The following is a 6,000-nucleotide window of genomic DNA, read 5'->3' on the forward strand; positions in this document are numbered from 1 at the left end:
TTTCAAAGAATGATGCTTTGCCTGATATAATTTCTAAGCTAGGTCTCTTTGAAAACACGGTATTTTCAGAGTTTCACAGTGAATTACCAAGAAACAACATAGGAAACCACTGGGAACGGTGAAGTCACTTATAGATCCTTTGGTGTGTCAGGTGAAGCACACTACCCAAAAGACTCCAGCGTTCTTGAAACCAGTGTTTGCTCTTTAGTCTACTGTATCAACTCGAAAGCTCACTGAAGCATACAATGAAGCAGAACAACAACGGCACAGCAAGGGCATAATTCCATCTGTTGAAATCGTTTGATTATCTGTATATGGTGGTTAGAATTTCATCTGCTTGAAAACTGTTGCTGGCCTCCTTCGGAACACAGTCTTTATGAGTTAACAATAAGTGCAACAACAACTTTTAGAAAGACATACATGAGAACCAGATAGCATCTAATATCTTCAGTTCAAAGAGCTACATCTGTACTTTCAGTAGTACATGCGTTACTCTGCACGGTAAACAAGATATGTCCAGACATCGCTATCTCTGATTCTGCCTTCAATGGCAATGCCACCGGTCACTATCTCCCACAATGAATGCCATCACCGCACGGACAGGGAAGAGAAAGCAATAACTTCTGTTATAATTGCTAGAAATTGTGATGTTCTCTCCTGTTTCAAAGAATGATGCTTTGCCTGATATAATTTCTAAGCTAGGACTCTTTGAAAACACGGTATTTTCAGAGTTTCACAGTGAATTACCAAGAAACACCATAGGAAACCACTGGGAACGGTGAAGTCACATATAGATCCTTTGGTGTGTCAGGTGAAGCACACTACCCAAAAGACTCCAGCGTTCTTAAAACCAGTGTTTGCTCTTTAGTCTACTGTATCAACTCGAAAGCTCACTGAAGCATACAATGAAGCAGAACAACAACGGCACAGCAAGGGCATAATTCCATCTGTTGAAATCGTTTGATTATCTGTATATGGTGGTTAGAATTTCATCTGGTTGAAAACTGTTGCTGGCCTCCTTCGGAACACAGTCTTTATGAGTTAACAATAAGTGCAACAACAACTTTTAGAAAGACATACATGAGAACCAGATAGCATCTCATATCTTCAGTTCAAAGAGCTACATCTGTACTTTCAGTAGTACATACGTTACTCTGCACGGAAAACAAGATATGTCCAGACATCGCTATCTCTGATTCTGCCTTCAATGGCAATGCCACCGGTCACTATCTCCCACAATGAATACCATCACCGCACGGACAGGGAAGAGAAAGCAATAACTTCTGTTATAATTGCTAGAAATTGTGATGTTCTCTCCTGTTTCAAAGAATGATCCTTTGCCTGATATAATTTCTAAGCTAGGTCTCTTTGAAAACACGGTATTTTCATAGTTTCACAGTGAATTACCAAGAAACAACATAGGAAACCACTGGGAACGGTGAAGTCACATATAGATCCTTTGGTGTGTCAGGTGAAACACACTACCCAAAAGATTCCAGCGTTCTTGAAACCAGTGTTTGCTCTTTAGTCTACTGTATCAACTCGAAAGCTCACTGAAGCATACAATGAAGCAGAACAACAACGGCACAGCAAGGGCATAATTCCATCTGTTGAAATCGTTTGATTATCTGTATATGGTGGTTAGAATTTCATCTGGTTGAAAACTGTTGCTGGCCTCCTTCGGAACACAGTCTTTATGAGTTAACAATAAGTGCAACAACAACTTTTAGAAAGACATACATGAGAACCAGATAGCATCTAATATCTTCAGTTCAAAGAGGTACATCTGTACTTTCAGTAGTACATGCGTTACTCTGCACGGAAAACAAGATATGTCGAGACATCGCTATCTCTGATTCTGCCTTCAAGGCAATGCCACCGGTCACTATCTCCAACAATGAATGCCATCACCGCACGGACAGGGAAGAGAAAGCAATAACTTCTGTTATAATTGCTAGAAATTGTGATGTTCTCTCCTGTTTCAAAGAATGGTGCTTTGCCTGATATAATTTCTAAGCTAGGTCTCTTTGAAAACACGGTATTTTCAGAGTTTCACAGTGAATTACCAAGAAACAACATAGGAAACCACTGGGAACGGTGAAGTCACATATAGATCCTTTGGTGTGTCAGGTGAAACACACTACCCAAAAGACTCCAGCGTTCTTGAAACCAGTGTTTGCTCTTTAGTCTACTGTATCAACTCGAAAGCTCACTGAAGCATACAATGAAGCAGAACAACAACGGCACAGCAAGGGCCTAATTCCATCTGTTGAAATCGTTTGATTATCTGTATATGGTGGTTAGAATTTCATCTGGTTGAAAACTGTTGCTGGCCTCCTTCGAACACAGTCTTTATGAGTTAACAATAAGTGCAACAACAACTTTTAGAAAGACATACATGAGAACCAGATAGCATCTAATATCTTCAGTTCAAAAAGCTACATCTGTACTTTCAGTAGTACATGCGTTACTCTGCACGGAAAACAAGATATGTCGAGACATCGCTATCTCTGATTCTGCCTTCAATGGCAATGCCACCGGTCACTATCTCCCACAATGAATGCTATCACCGAACGGAAAGGGAAGAGAAAGCAATAACTTCTGTTATAATTGCTAGAAATTGTGATGTTCTCTCCTGTTTCAAAGAATGATGCTTTGCCTGATATAATTTCTAAGCTGGGTCTCTTTGAAAACACGGTATTTTCAGAGTTTCACAGTGAATTACTAAGAAACAACGTAGGAAACCACTGGGAACGGTGAAGTCACATATAGATCCTTTGGTGTGTCAGGTGAAGCACACTACCCAAAAGACTCCAGCGTTCTTGAAACCAGTGTTTGCTCTTTAGTCTACTGTATCAACTCGAAAGCTCACTGAAGCATACAATGAAGCAGAACAACAACGGCACAGCAAGGGCATAATTCCATCTGTTGAAATCGTTTGATTATCTGTATATGGTGGTTAGAATTTCATCTGGTTGAAAACTGTTGCTGGCCTCCTTCGGAACACAGTCTTTATGAGTTAACAATAAGTGCAACATCAACTTTTAGAAAGACATACATGAGAACCAGATAGCATCTCATATCTTCAGTTCAAAGAGCTACATCTGTACTTTCAGTAGTACATACGTTACTCTGCATGGAAAACAAGATATGTCCAGACATCGCTATCTCTGATTCTGCCTTCAATGGCAATGCCACCGGTCACTGTCTCCCACAATGAATACCATCACCGCACGGACAGGGAAGAGAAAGCAATAACTTCTGTTATAATTGCTAGAAATTGTGATGTTCTCTCCTGTTTCAAAGAATGATTCTTTGCCTGATATAATTTCTAAGCTAGGTCTCTTTGAAAACACGGTATTTTCAGAGTTTCACAGTGAATTACCAAGAAACAACATAGGAAACCACTGGGAACGGTGAAGTCACATATAGATCCTTTGGTGTGTCAGGTGAAGCACACTACCCAAAAGACTCCAGCGTTCTTGAAACCAGTGTTTGCTCTTTAGTCTACTGTATCAACTCGAAAGCTCACTGAAGCATACAATGAAGCAGAACAACAACGGCACAGCAAGGGCCTAATTCCATCTGTGGAAATCGTTTGATTATCTGTATATGGTGGTTAGAATTTCATCTGGTTGAAAACTGTTGCTGGCCTCCTTCGGAACACAGTCTTTATGAGTTAACAATAAGTGCAACAACAACTTTTAGAAAGACATACATGAGAACCAGATAGCATCTCATATCTTCAGTTCAAAGAGCTACATCTGTACTTTCAGTAGTACATACGTTACTCTGCACGGAAAACAAGATATGTCCAGACATCGCTATCTCTGATTCTGCCTTCAATGGCAATGCCACCGGTCACTATCTCCCACAATGAATACCATCACCGCACGGACAGGGAAGAGAAAGCAATAACTTCTGTTATAATTGCTAGAAATTGTGATGTTCTCTCCTGTTTCAAAGAATGATGCTTTGCCTGATATAATTTCTAAGCTAGGTCTCTTTGAAAACACGGTATTTTCAGAGTTTCACAGTGAATTACCAAGAAACAACATAGGAAACCACTGGGAACGGTGAAGTCACATATAGATCCTTTGGTGTGTCAGGTGAAGCACACTACCCAAAAGATTCCAGCGTTCTTGAAACCAGTGTTTGCTCTTTAGTCTACTGTATCAACTCGAAAGCTCACTGAAGCATACAATGAAGCAGAACAACAACGGCACAGCAAGGGCCTAATTCCATCTGTTGAAATCGTTTGATTATCTGTATATGGTGGTTAGAATTTCATCTGGTTGAAAACTGTTGCTGGCCTCCTTCGGAACACAGTCTTTATGAGTTAACAATAAGTGCAACAACAACTTTTAGAAAGACATACATGAGAACCAGATAGCATCTAATATCTTCAGTTCAAAGAGCTACATCTGTACTTTCAGTAGTACATGCGTTACTCTGCACGGAAAACAAGATATGTCGGGACATCGCTATCTCGGATTGTGCCTTCAATGGCAATGCCACGGGTCACTATCTCCCACAATGAATGCCATCACCGCACGGACAGGGAAGAGAAAGCAATAACTTCTGTTATAATTGCTAGAAATTGTGATGTTCTCTCCTGTTTCAAAGAATGATGCTTTGCCTGATATAATTTCTAAGCTAGGTCTCTTTGAAAACACGGTATTTTCAGAGTTTCACAGTGAATTACCAAGAAACAACATAGGAAACCATTGGGAACGGTGAAGTCACATATAGGTCCTTTGGTGTGTCAGGTGAAGCACACTACCCAAAAGACTCCAGCGTTCTTGAAACCAGTGTTTGCTCTTTAGTCTACTGTATCAACTCGAAAGCTCACTGAAGCACACAATGAAGCAGAACAACAACGGCACAGCAAGGGCATAATTCCATCTGTTGAAATCGTTTGATTATCTGTATATGGTGGTTAGAATTTCATCTGCTTGAAAACTGTTGCTGGCCTCCTTCGGAACACAGTCTTTATGAGTTAACAATAAGTGCAACATCAACTTTTAGAAAGACATACATGAGAACCAGATAGCATCTCATATCTTCAGTTCAAAGAGCTACATCTGTACTTTCAGTAGTACATAGGTTACTCTGCATGGAAAACAAGATATGTCGAGACATCGCTATCTCTGCTTCTGCCTTCAATGGCAATGCCACCGGTCACTATCTCCCACAATGAATACCATCACCGCACGGACAGGGAAGAGAAAGCAATAACTTCTGTTATAATTGCTAGAAATTGTGATGTTCTCTCCTGTTTCAAAGAATGATCCTTTGCCTGATATAATTTCTAAGCTAGGTCTCTTTGAAAACACGGTATTTTCAGAGTTTCACAGTGAATTACCAAGAAACAACATAGGAAACCACTGGGAACGGTGAAGTCACTTATAGATCCTTTGGTGTGTCAGGTGAAGCACACTACCCAAAAGACTCCAGCGTTCTTGAAACCAGTGTTTGCTCTTTAGTCTACTGTATCAACTCGAAAGCTCACTGAAGCATACAATGAAGCAGAACAACAACGGCACAGCAAGGGCCTAATTCCATCTGTTGAAATCGTTTGATTATCTGTATATGGTGGTTAGAATTTCATCTGGTTGAAAACTGTTGCTGGCCTCCTTCGGAACACAGTCTTTATGAGTTAACAATAAGTGCAACAACAACTTTTAGAAAGACATACATGAGAACCAGATAGCATCTAATATCTTCAGTTCAAAGAGCTACATCTGTACTTTCAGTAGTACATGCGTTACTCTGCACGGTAAACAAGATATGTCCAGACATCGCTATCTCTGATTCTGCCTTCAATGGCAATGCCAGCGGTCACTATCTCCCACAATGAATGCCATCACCGCACGGACAGGGAAGAGAAAGCAATAACTTCTGTTATAATTGCTAGAAATTGTGATGTTCTCTCCTGTTTCAAAGAATGATGCTTTGCCTGATATAATTTCTAAGCTAGGTCTCTTTGAAAACACGGTA

The sequence above is a fragment of the Furipterus horrens genome, unplaced genomic scaffold (genome assembly GCF_987537825.1).
Source record: "Furipterus horrens unplaced genomic scaffold, mFurHor1.1.pri manual_scaffold_18, whole genome shotgun sequence".
Taxonomy (NCBI): Eukaryota; Metazoa; Chordata; class Mammalia; order Chiroptera; family Furipteridae; genus Furipterus; species Furipterus horrens.